This window comes from Tupaia chinensis, unplaced genomic scaffold (genome assembly GCF_000334495.1).
Source record: "Tupaia chinensis unplaced genomic scaffold, TupChi_1.0 Scaffold147554_1, whole genome shotgun sequence".
Taxonomy (NCBI): domain Eukaryota; kingdom Metazoa; phylum Chordata; class Mammalia; order Scandentia; family Tupaiidae; genus Tupaia; species Tupaia belangeri.
The window spans coordinates 882,933-896,559 of record NW_006207406.1 but is presented as its reverse complement, the minus strand read 5'-3'; the positions used below and the strand labels follow the sequence as shown (position 1 = coordinate 896,559).

At 40.6% G+C, this 13,627-nt stretch overlaps 1 long non-coding RNA gene and 1 pseudogene across 2 annotated transcripts in view; one reads left to right on the top strand and one right to left on the bottom strand.

The window, feature by feature from the left end:
• The first annotated feature begins 679 nt into the window (after positions 1–679).
• Positions 680–3,841, top strand: LOC114006403 (dnaJ homolog subfamily A member 1-like; annotated as a pseudogene).
• A 2,135-nt stretch (positions 3,842–5,976) lies between these two features.
• LOC102469887 (uncharacterized) overlaps positions 5,977–13,627 on the bottom strand; it is a 50,941-nt gene continuing 43,290 nt past the window's right edge. For both annotated transcript variants that reach the window (XR_337601.3, XR_001369815.2), the window contains one exon: positions 5,977–6,676. This is a non-coding gene — a long non-coding RNA (uncharacterized LOC102469887). The remainder of the gene's footprint in view (positions 6,677–13,627) is intronic.

Sequence of the window (13,627 nt, the reverse complement as noted above, 5' to 3'; positions counted from 1 at the left end):
AGCAGGAGAAAAGAAGGAATTATATTTCCTAATCAGTAATTAATAAAAGAAATAAAAAAGAATCATAGGAAGGAAGGAGAAGCATGGACCTAAGACGTAAGCAAAATAATAAATACAATTGATTCTTCTTACATTACGTAACTCTTCAAAGTTCTTAATACATTTCTACACAGACTTCCTTGGTTTAAACTCCATCCTTAGTCTGCCCTTTTCCACATGTAGATGAGCTGTCTTCATAAAAGTCATTGAAAACATGTTTATAAAAAAATTTGTTTAGATTTCAGAAAAAAAATTTGCACCCAAATACATTTGTACTTTAATTTCATTTTCCATGAACTTTCTGGAGTACCTTCATATCTTCCTCAGCTAAAAGGGCACCCAACTCAGATGTCCCTATTCTATCTCTCTTCTCCAGTAATTTGTCTTCTCTTATCACTAGCCCACTCTTTACTCTAGTGGGAACACAGATTGAGGAGTCTGCTGAATTGTTAGATTCCACTTTTGTATTCTATTCTCCTATCACCTATATTCCTGACCTTTCAAAGCCCTCCCTACCTCTTTAGCCACAGTCAATCTTCTCAAAATCAAAATAGTTATATATATATAACCATTAAATGACAATTATGTACAGAGCCACATATATGTAACTGGCCAGCACTAGGCATATGCACCTGCAAGGATGAGTGACCTAAGGTTGACCCCCACTGCAGGGAGGGAGTGTGACATTGGCTGCAGCAGAGTGACCAATCGGGGCAGTACCAGTTTCAATAATGGACCAAAAGCCAGCAGGTAGTATGGTAGTTAAAAATGCTAGACACCACATAGCTGATGGACCAGTTCGAGTCTGGACCCAGTGGCTTAAAAAATCATGCTGTGCTTGTAAACATGCATGCACAAAATCCCAAGAGGAAAATAGAGGAGAAGGGTCATTGCCCCAGAAGTGTGATTTCTTACTTTCTCTGTCTCTCACTGTCTCCCTCACATATCCCTATAAGAAAACTAAAAATTCATCATCATCATGGGTCAATGGGACTGACGTTTGAATTGACCAATTAGAGCTGTATATGTTTCAATCCATTATTTGCACACATGGACTAAATCAAAGACTAGGATAAGAAGTATTTCTCTATAATATTCTATTCCTGAACACATTCATGGAGATAGTCTTTTGAGCAAACTTAGCTGTCTCCCAGATGTTGTCATCCATAATAAAGCCTTTCTCTTCAACATATCTCATTGGTCAGAGTTTGAATTTTCCAATGGGTAGTCACTGTTGTCAATCAGTACCTACTTTGATTCATAAAAAATACACACCCATCTCTTCCCAGAATTCCAGTTTTTTATGTCTTAGATTGCCTACCAATTACCTTTCACTTTCTCTCACCCTTCCCATGCAAGGTTCTAGACTATTCCAGAATCTACTTGTCAGTACAACCCTTAGTACTTCTAACTAACTCTCAGGCTCAATCTAAAAAGAAAAGAGATATTTTATAGTTTCATCAACTGCACTAGGGAGAAATGTTCACATACTGAAATACTCACTTTGTAAGTTAAACAATGTGACTGAATGTATAAAAGAAAATGAAATAAAAAAGAATCTAATGATGAAAGAAATAAATATAAAATAAAAAGAAATAAAAAAGAAGAAAGAGAAGAAAAGACAAAGGAAAATACAAGATCCAAGCTTATGGCATTTATTCACAATTTTGGCTAACTCAAGACATAACTGTAACCAGTTAAATTACCTTTATTTTTCCTTTTACTTTTGGAGAGGTTTTTTTTTTTTTTTTTGCTATAGGGAATGTGTGTTCACCAGAAAGACATAGATAGACAGAGAGAGAGAAAGCAAGGAATCACCCCTCAGGGGGGATGGCCACGCCACAATCCCTTCTCCTCCATTCTTCTCTCAGGATCTTGGGCATACATACACAGAGCTGGGGTCAGTTAAGTCCCAGGTCTGGGACTCGAACCATGGTCGACTACATGGGAGTCCAGTGACATAGCATTATGCCAACTGTTGGTCCCTCCTTTATTTTTCCTTTTATTCTTTTTATACTCTCTTTCTGCACTCTAATTACTCATGTTCCTCACTAACCACAACTCCCAGACTGTGTCTGAGTCTGCATTACCCAGCAGAGTTGAGTACTCCATAAATATTTGCAAACTGATTGTTGACAATGTCAACCATCTTCCTGATCTTATCTAGCAACACTTTGGATTCTAAACATTTGAAAGAAAAATTAAAACTGAACCTTATAATTTTTCTCAAAAGTAGAAGAGAAAGTAATACTTCTTAATGTGTTATAAGAGGTCAGTATTACACTGACAATCAAACTAGACAGAAATATAATAAGAAATGAAAATATAGAGCAATATCCCTTATGAGTATAGACACAACAATCTTCCAAATACCAGCAAACCACATCAAAGCAATATATTGAATAGTATTACTCACCATATGTTGATTTCTCAAACGAGAACCCCCAGCCAAGAGGAAGCCATCTAGAAAAGAATACCAATTCACAGTCCCCCCAATAAATAAGGCTGTAAAGGGTAAGTATGTGAGAACATTCCAGAATGCTTGGTTAGAAACTGAGGAGCAGCAGGTACCCAAGGTGCACACAGTTACTCACGCCTTCCCACGCCCCCCAGAAAATAGTGAAAGAAACTACTTACTGCTATGTTTTTGGGTCAAACCCAATGCCCCCAGGAAAAATTGAATAAGGCTTATAGGAAACTGGCCTCGAAGTACCACCTGATAAGTATTCAAGGCGAAAAGTTTAAACAGATTTTTAAAGTTTATGAAGTTCTCTCTAATGTGAAGAAAAGGGAATTATATGGCAAAAGAGAAGACCAATTAAAGAGAGTGGACATCTTTGGTATGTTTTTTGGAGGAAGAGGAAGGATGCAGAGAGAAAGAAGAGGTTAAAATGTTGTGCATCAGCTGTCAGTAACAGAAGATTTATATAATGTGCAACAAGAAAACTAGCTCTGCCAAAGAAAGTGATTTATGACAAATGTGAAGACTGAAGTGATAAGAAAGGAGCAGTAGAGTGCTGTCCCAATTGCCAAGGTACTAGAGTGCAAATAAGAATTCATCACATAGGACCTGCAAATTCAGTCTGTATGCATGGAGTACCAAGGCCATGGGGAATGGATCAGTCCTAAAGATAGATGAAAAAGTTGCAATGGAAAGAAGATAGTTGGAGAAAAGAAGATTCTAGAAGTTCATATTGACAAAGGCATGAAAGATGGCCAGGAGATAACATTCCATGGTTAAGGTGACCACGAGCCAGCACTGGAGCCAGGAGATACTGTCATTGTATTAGATCAGAAAGATCATGCTGTTTTTATTTGACGGGGAGATCTTTTCATGCGTATGGACATACAGCTGGTGGAAGCATTGTGTGTGACTTTCGAAAGCCAATTTTCACTCTTGACAATTGAACTATAGTTATCATATCTCATTTAGGTCAGATTGTCAAGCATGGAGATATCAAGTGTGTTTTAGATGAAAGTACGCCTATTTATCATACACCATATGATAAGGGTCTCTTGCTCATTGAATTTAAGTTAAACTTCCCTGAGAATGACTTCTTATTTCCCGATAAATTCTCTTTGCTAGATTTTTATCTGAGAGGAAGGAAGTTGAAGAGGCCAATGAAATGGAACAGGTAGAACTGGTGGACTTTGATCCAAATCAAGAAAGATGGTGCCATTACAAAGGAGAAGCATATGAGGATGATAAACATCAATCCAGAGGCTGTGTTCGGTGCCAAACCTCTTAAAGAGGCCAGTAAATAACACTCACTGCTGGCATTTCATATGCAGTAGTAAATGAGGGAAGGACTATAATCATAATATGCTCGCTACTTGCTATTGTTTTTGTTTTAATATTCATCTACAGTAGTGCTTTAAAAGTTAAATTAAGAATAAATGCAGAGGACCAGCAGGTGGCGTGGTGGTTAAGGTGCTAGACACTCCCACATGGCCGACCGCGGTTCGAGTACCGGACCTGGTGGCTTGCTTTCTCACTTTCTCGCTCTCTCTTTCTGTGTATCTCTCTCTGGTCAAATTAAAATAAATGAATGAACAAATAAAATTTAAAAAATAATTATAAAAAAAAGAATGCAGATATAAAAGCTCTGACTTTGCCCCATATGTATGATGATGTCAGTGTACAAGATGCAACTTTCATAGCTACAAAACTATTAAGTTCTCCTAGCATTTGTTTTTAAAAAATATAAGAACATAAGGGTACTTTTTAAATTTTTATTTGTTGTTATTATTATTATTATTATTATTATTATTATTATTATTTAGAGCAAGACAGAAAGAGAGAGAAAGGGAAATTGAGAAAGCAAGCTACCAGGTCCAGGACTCGAACCTTGGTTGGCCATGTGGAAGTCCAGCATCTTAACCACTGTGCCACCTGCCAGCCCCACCCTAGCATTTCTTAGGCCATTTTTGGTCATCGATGTCAGCTATGTACCTGGATAAGCTTAGACTGAAATGCCAGATATATGTATTGACTCAGTATATGCCCCATCGTTGTTAAGCTATGAAATTAAACTTCTGTATTTAACTGGCAATCAGGAGGAGTTTTTAAAAAAAAGAGAGAAAGTTAACAGATACAAACTTAGACAATTTCTGTAATCTTCAATGCTTGCTTAGCCTCAAACATGCTATGGCATTTCAAAAGCATAAAAAGTGGACGGTGTCTTCTCCCCCGTGGAATTTCATGATTTAAATTTTTTCTTTTGAACCTAAAGGAAAATCTACATCAGATTCCAGCTGGCTCCATGACTTTTGGCATTTTTCCAATTTGAGCACACCTGACAAGCAAAACAGCTGAGGGTCACCAAATGTAAAACTCTCAGTGCTGCTAAGTCAATTTACACATTAATCAGGTACTCAGGGCTATTAACCTGACTTTTAACACACAAACCAACCACCAACCACCGCAGGAAATGAAAACAACCTCCAACCTAGGTCACTCCATAGGCTTCTCACTAAGAACAGCATTATCCACTTAGAGTAACTGACCTTCGTTTTCATGAAATACACATTTGTCAGTTTCGTGGGAAACCTCCACTTGTGTTTAGCTGCAGCACCTACATACGAGATGCCGCTTCTTACTGCACATTTGCGCCTGCTACATGACAAATATAAAGCAGTTTTTGCCAAACAGTTGTCACCAAGGCGTCGTAAGAACACCCCCAGGAGAAAGGGAACTACTTGTGGCTAAACAGTAACCCGTGGTATTTGCCTGCAACGGAAATATAAGATACCTGATTTTTCATTTCCTGTATAATTAATCCTCCACCCCCACTTTAATCATATTATTATAGATCCGTAAATACAATCCCTCGTAAGTAAAGAACTCTGGTCCTGAAAACAAATAAAAGGATGGCGCGGGTGGCACAGAGATGCAGTTATTAAAAACGGGTTAAACCAGGATCCTCCTAGCATTTCAGATTGGCCAAAGAACCAATCAAAGGCTGCTGCTGACAGACACAGATTGTAAGATAAAAAAGAATAAAAGGCATTGGAATAAAATTTGCTGTAAGTCTTCCCTGGATCAGTCTGTGCTTACAAATTAAAAATCCATGACTGACTCCTTTCATGGCTTCCCCTCCCTTTGCTTAGTCATAAGTCTTTCCAGGATGCAGATGGGATGCAGAGGTGGCTGCCTAGGTGTGGTCGGATTGTAATGCATTGTAGTTTGCATGGTTAGACCAGTTTTTATGTTGAGCTTTCGTTTTGTATTTGTTTCTGAGGGGGAAAGGGGTGTCTTCATTTTATTTTGTTGGTGGGGGTTTACTAGCATTATATTTCAAAAGCTATAGTTTGTTTCTTCTGTGTAATTTTTGTCCCTGGAAAGCCAATAGGATAAAGGTTATATATGGAACCAATGGAAAACTTTGTTGATCAAAATCTGTTCCTTAGGTTAATGTTTATTATTATTGTCATGCTCTAAATCCAACTGCTTGAATAAAAAAACATTTAACATAATCAGTTATGGTGTATTTACAGGATGTGACATTTGATTTGTATTTTTTTTAATATGTGTATTTCTCTAAAGACCATAACACACACAAAGTTTCCAAAAATAAAACAAAGAATTTTAACATTAATGCAACCAGGAAAAGTGAGAAGGCCAATTTCTGGCTAATTGGGTTAAAAATTGTTGAACTCAGTTCTCTTCATAAATAATGCTGCTGCTGATGGTTTCATGATTCCATGTGGAACCAGCCCCTGCTGTGGGGATGCGGTGGGTGTGCATTCCACAGCAGAGCCCCGGAAACACCCACAGGGAGGGTTGTGCGACCAAAGGACCTAGTGAGGACACCATGCCCTGAGAGCCTGTGAGTATGCTTTTGTCTTTCAGGAGCTTTTGAAAAGAGGTTTTCCCAAGTCCATAACATCTGTGGTCACATTAGGACAGGCTTCTCAAACCCAGGGAATGTTCTTTCAGGAGATCTGCCACATCAACTCCTATCATCCAAATGATAAAGCTGGAGAGATCGCAAAGTGACCTAGTCTAAGCTCTTCCTGTACAGATGATACCCAGGGCCTGTGCCGTGAAGTGACTGGCTGGTGATCACACATCCAGGGCAAAACAGGACAAGATTCCAGATCATTCAGGTCCCCAAAGTCGATGAAGTGAAAGGCTCTGTTGTAAGCAAAGATTAACTCTATTAAAATACTTGACCTTAGCAGTTTTATAAATCCATTCAGAAGAAACAAATATGACTATGGAAATGTAAATCACAATGAACGATTTTAAAAAATAATTCAAGATGCAATCAAAGACTTGTTACATAAGAAGCTTCTGAATGAACTATACAAACAATAGTATAACATACAATATAGTATTTTAATAGTAAATGTATAAAATGTATTGAATAGTCAATAGATTTTATGACTAGGAGAGTTTGTCAAGAAAGTTTAGAGATTTTTGTTATAGGCAATAAAGCCTGATAATATGCAGTCCAAAAGAACCCTAGAAACTAGGTTTAGGCATATCCCCCCTGCCCCCATGGGAAACTTTGAAAAGAAGGTCTCTAAGAACCTCCAGTCAATTCATCAAACAGCAAAAACATATGTTGAATAATAAACTTATTTATCTTGTGCATCATTATATCCGAATTTTGGACTTTGAAAAAGAGCCACAACCAAGATCAGAGAGTGACTGAAGTATTTTTTTTTTTCTTCAGCGCCAACATCCATAATTATTTCTCCCTAATTGGAGCTCAAATTCAGAGAGTTATTTGAAGATTATTCATCTTCTAAATTACACATAACTTTTATTTTCCTTAGAAGTTTGTACCATTTTCTAAACATCCACATTACTCCCCTAAATTAGCTGGAAGAGATGGGCTCCCTCGTCTTATGCTAAAGAGATGCACAATAGTGTAGGCAGCCATGCCACAGGCTGGAAGGGATCAGCGAAATCCACAGAAGAGAGACTTTCCACTGGGCTTCTTGGAGGGCTGAAGTGGGAAACTTCACCACAGACACATGCCTGCCAGTCGGTTCTGTCCCATAATTCTGGTGCTGCTCAGGGCCCCACCACCGTGTGAGGAGGTCCTGAGCCCATAATGGCATAGACTAATAGGCTTCAGGAATAAGTTTGAAGAGCAACCATATTAATATTAGGTCACAACGTGGCCCTTATTAAATGAATGCTTCCTTGGGGCTTTAGTTCCATGAGTTGGAACGTCAACCCTGAGTGTTTATAAGTCATATGCCAGAAATTGCTATGAAGGGTAGGGTTTCATTCTAAGGGCTCCAATGTCCAACATGAAACAAAATATGCTGAAAGGCTGAGTTACTTGTATGTTAAACTAGAGAAAGACGTCTCTGCAGGTTGGTAAATAGCTGCTCTCTCAGCCATCCCAGGTCCACTCACCATCATTCAGTGAGGCCATCCCCGTGGAACCTTCTCTATCTGAAAGGCAGGTAGTGCCTGGAACAAGGCCCATATGCAGCTCTAGGGCATAGATTGTCAAATATGTTGAATATTACCCCTGGGTACAAGTAAGTTGCTGAAACCACACAGAGACCACAGAGGGGATAGAATTGAACAATAAAACTCCTTAGAGTTCCACACAGCTAGAGAGAGGAGGGCAAGAAGAGATAGGAAGGAAGGCAACTTAGCCTGAGACTGTGTGGCAAGTAGAGCCATCTCAGGGGTGGGAATGGGACTCTCAGAAGGAGTTGGGGATGTAGGAGAGTAGAGTGGGTCCTCACTCCTCAGGCCCTAGTGACTGTGAGCAGAGACTGCACACCCCTGGCAAGAACCACCCAGATTTCCATTTGTAACACCTTTCCCAATCCCAAATAACCCTAATCAAGAATCTCTATGAAAGTGCATGTTTAAAAGGCCTGTCAAATGCATGAAAGGGGAAATTTGTCTTCGTTTTTAAAAAATGTATTTTTAATTTGACCATCACCATATTTCTCAGTATTTCTCTCCAGGCTGAATTTATTATGAAGTTGTGGAAGTTGTCAGATGTAGTTCTTATTTAGGAAGGCATAGCCATGTGTGATGAGCAGAGACCTTTCAGGGAAGCAGGAGTATTCTCCATACTGTCAATATCCCTTCCTAAGGGTTCCCTCTCTTTCTCTCTTCTCATAAGAAATTGCCACTCAGCCTTTTCTGTCACCAGAAAGATACAGGGTAAGACTTTAACAATTTAGACATAGTGCTGGTTCTGATCCATAACTCCTTATCCACAAGACCAAAATTAAAAAAAAAAAAATTATTGGGATCAGCAATTAGCGTAATGGCTATGTTGCTGAACTCCCAAGTAGTCGACCGTGGTTCAAGTCCTGGACCTGGTGGCTTAAACTCACGCCAGGCGCATATGCGTGCATGCCCAAGATCCCAAGAGGAGAATGGAGGAGAAGGGATTGTGGCATGGCCATCCCCTGGGGGGTGATTTATCGCTTTCTGTCTCTCTGTCTCTCTCTGTCTCTCTGGCAAGCGCATGAGCCCTATAGCAAGAAAAAAAAATTATTAACCCAGCAAAGCATGGTCCCTAAGGGAAAAGAGATCAATCTCCATAATTTACAGATACTCCACCTTCCAGGATGGGTACGTAACTTCCCACTGCATGTGTGTGGATGACTCCCTTCCAAAAAGTGTAGTACTGGAAGGGGAGAGAAAAGCATAAGTTTACAGTGGGGAGACCTGATGAACACTACCTCAGCCAGATGATCAAGGTCATGACCAACAACAATAAGTCATGTTGATGGTATATTCTTTTAATATGTGAAAGATGACACTTGGCTTTTGTGATCTGCTAAGAAAAGCCTGTAGCCCCAGCTTAATCATGAGAAAAATATCAGACAAATCCCAGCTGAGGGGCATTCTACAAAATACCTGACCAGTATTCCTTAAATTGTTGAGGTAATCAAAAACTAGAAAATTCTGAGAAACCGCGACAGCCAGCAGGAGCCTGTGGAAACATGACAAGGAAATGTAGTGGGGTGGGGCTGGTCCACATGGCTTGGTGATTATAGAAGCCAGATCCCACGTGGCTGACCTTGCAGTTTGAGTCCCAAATCCAGCAGCTTGAGAAACATTCTGGGCACATATGCATGTGTGCCCAAACTCCCAGAAAGCGGGAGAGATATAGAAGGGTTTGTGGTGTGGCCATTCTCCATGGGGGTGCTTTTCACCTTTTTTCTCTCTCCCTCTGCCTCTCCATCTCCCTCTCTGGCAAGCACACATGCCCTTCTGGCAAAAATTTTAAAAATAATGTAATTGGGTCTTCTCAGTGAGATCTTGGAACAGAAAAAAGAACTTTAAGCAAAAATTAAGAAAATTTGAATGTAGTATAGATTTCAATTATCATCACAATATGGGTTTATTAATTATGACAAATGTACCATACGAATGTAAGATGTTAACGATAGGGAAAACTATGTACAGGATACACAAGAACTTCCTGTACTCTCTTTATACATTTTTTACAAATTTAAAACTGTTTTAAAGTTTTTAAAGTAATTTTTTTAAAAAACTGACCTGAATTGACATGAGGTTCTTCATAGTGTTGATTTATCGTAGTGTTGATTTTGCTATGGAAATTATAATGCATTTGATGATCTCAAATGTAATATATTGAGCCCCTGCCTCAAATATCCCAGGTATAGTGTAATGACTTATGGATAGATTTAAAAATAGTTAGATTTCTAAAATCAAGAAAATTCTGGCTTCTGAAAACATCTGTCCTCAAAGGTTTCAGATAAAGGATTACATATCTGAAATACTGTTGGCAATAGAAGTAATGCATTTTAGTATACGGTGGTTTTGACAGACATTTTCAGTTTAACCTGAAACTCTTTCTGAGGTTGATAGCAGTGATAAGCATTTATTGTTTACTATGATTTGTACAACTATGTGTATACTAATCTAATTAGGTCCTTAAAATCTGTAAGATAGGGATTCTTATACATTTTCCAAAAGAGGAAAATGAACTTCATAAAGGTTATCACTTGCAAACTGTGACCCAGAATCAGATGTGAGGGACCCTCCTGACACTTTCAGGGCCCATGTAAGAGTACAAATGGAGGTCCCCAGTCGCTGCTCCACCTCTGTTTCTCCTCACCCCTGTCTGGCCCGGTCCTGCACTGTAAAAGTGAACAGCCCTTGAGCCTGTCCCAGGCTAGGTGGTTGCTGCAGTATGCTTGTGCTTCTAGCTGCATTGGCAGGCAGTGCCAGAGTCTGCAGAGCTTGGGAACAGAGGTTTCAGGTGGGCATGTGTTCTTGCACCCTCAGACTTCTCTCTAGGTAAGGAGGGCTGCAGCTGTTAGAAGGGTCAGGGTAGACCTTCCAAAGCAGGAATCGAGGGCAGGGTCCCAGACTCCAGGCCTAAGGACTGCAAGGCTGGTGTTCAAACACAGGTTTGCCAGACCCGAACACTCATGGCTCTTTGTACTATAACATACTGCAAGAAAAATAATAATACACATATTTACACAGAGACCACAATATCAACTTAAAGACTGATTTTTTTAAATGTTTGACAAAAAAAGTATTTATATTTACAGAGAGCTTTATAAATAAAGAGGTTTTTTTGGGGGGGGGTTGTTAGGGGTTTTTTTTGTTTGTTTTTTGTTTGTTTTTGTTTTTGTTTTTCCTATAGGGTGCAAATGCTCACCAGAGAGAGACACACACACACAGAGAGGGAAAGTGAGGGAGCACTCCCCAGGAGGAGAGCTCACACTGCAACACCTTCTCCTCCATTTTCCACAAGTGTCCTGCATGTTTTGGTGGCCTTGTGGGATCAAGCCGCCTTTACCAGCACACCACCTGGTTAGCCCTCCAAGAGCCTTTCTTGAGGTTGGATAGTCATACATCAAGTATTTGAAAAGCACTATAACTCTAAAGTCTTTTGTAAAAATCTGAAATTCTTAGCTACCTAAAAGCCTGAACTTGATTTTTGTATATTTTCAATGAGAGCTTTCTGTGTGCCAAGTAGCCCATTTGTAGGTTAGCTCCTCTTTAAGTGGCAAAGGTTCAAATGGGTGATTTATTACTCCCCACCAATGGGAGAAGAAGGAGGACATAGCATAAACTCCTTCTCTGAAATTCAGAAATGCCTTTCCTATTTACGAAGCATTTTTTGAAATGAACAAATTCCATGTTTTTGCACTGTATCTGCTAGTCTGTCTGTCTGCAAAGAGAATCAATACAATTAAAAGCTAGAGGCATGAAAAGCCCTGGTGCAAGATGGCACCATGTTTTCTTGGTATTCACAGGAAGTCTACCTTACCCCCCCTCAACTCCTTGGGCTGGCTCTGCCCAGGAGACTGCTAGATATCATCTTGATGATGCGGGTTCTATCTCCTAATCAGACAGTTCCTTGAAAGCAAGGGTTGTCAGTCTTTTCTCCTGGAGCCCCCACAGGCCCCAGTGCATTGCTCCCTGCCCCAAGATGCTCCATCTCCTGAGGGAGACTGTGTGCCAGCTGGAAACCGGGGAGGCCTGGGAAGCTGCCACCCGCATAGGCGCTCACTGAGGTCACTGTCTGCTCAGGATATAAGCTTTAAATGGATGAGTCCACATTCCCGCAGAGACTCTCACCAGGCCTCCGCCGGGCAACTGGTCATCTTTCTGCTCTTTTTTATTTCCTGAGTGAGAAAACTTGTGCCAACAAAGGCAAGCCACTTTTCCAATCAGTGTGTCAATGTGAGGGATTACGTCTGCCCTTACTGACGAACTTGTTGACATCTTACCTCTCTTATTTTGGATGGCACACTTCCAACAAGTAGTTTTTTCTGAGCCTTGCACATAAACAGAGCCCCAGATCACGCGAAGAAGGCTTTTCTCCTTTCGTCCCTCCTGGAACTGATCGGGGAGCACTGTGTTTCTTTACCCAGCTGTCCCTACATTCCGTAAAAGGTAGTCCGTGCAGTAGGAGAGGTTGCCAGTCATTGCAATACTTGGAAAAGGAGGATGCTATCTGGGGTCATCATGAGCTTGAGGCAGAGGGCAGGAACTTCATTGCTCTGTACTGTCTTTAGATCTGACCTTTTTGTCAAAGAGTTTTATCCCATGCAGATCAATTGAACTTCAAATCTCAGTGAAGGAGGCATTTATGCTGCTCATAAAACATAGCATTGAACTTGATGCCCTGCACAAAGAATGTGGCGGTTGAAGCCACACAAATATTCACTGAATGCTGTTTGCGTGCCTCCACAGAAACCCTACCCACGCTGTCCTTCCTGCCCGAACCTTGGAGGCACCCTTTCACTAGCTTCCACCCAGCACTCAGCACACAGCTGGCTCCCGCACATTCATTGACTATCCTTTTCTTAGAGATTAGCCTTGTCATCCTGTTAGACTGTCAGGAAAGTCATGACATAGTTCTTCTATGTTCTCTATGCAAAAATGCATCATGACTTTCCAGGCAACCCAATAAATATTAATAGTCTTCTCACTCACTACTACTGCCTCTCTCCACCAGCCTTAAGGGCACAGTTGTATAGTTCTGTAGCTTAGTTATTTTCTAGCATAAGCAAATCATCCTAGTAGAGAAACCATGATCAGTGTAGCACAGACAGAAAGCAATGGACCTTCCCCACCTCTGACCCCTTGGATCTGTCACCTTCATAGGTTCTTCCCTGTTGCTAGATGAGGGCCCGCCAGTGCCAGGACTATCCCAGTCACTTCCAGGTCCTGAGCAAATAGTCGCTTTTCTTGGGTGATGTTAATGATATTGAAACTCCAAACCTAAGCTAGCTGGCAGTTTCTCCCCTCTCCCAGCTCAGGCTTTCTGTAGCCCTAGAAACTGTTGGACAGTCAGTCTTGTCAGTTTTCTCCTTACTCTCTTTGCCGCCATCTTGCTTATCTTGGAGTTGCAAGTGGATATAGAAAAAGAGGGGAAATTAGGTCTAACTTGTCAGATATGACTGTAGACTGGGGTTGGCACCTCTGCACCTGGCAGACAACCAAGTTTCTAAGGCCTATAATTTTTTGAGGTTTTGGAAGACCTAGCCCTCCATCATGGCAGATGTGTCACCCAAAGCTGCCTTCTGATTGCCCCTTTAGGAATTACCCTAGGCTGGGGCCAACAGGTGGCATAGAGGTTAAGGCTCTGGATTCTCAGGTAGC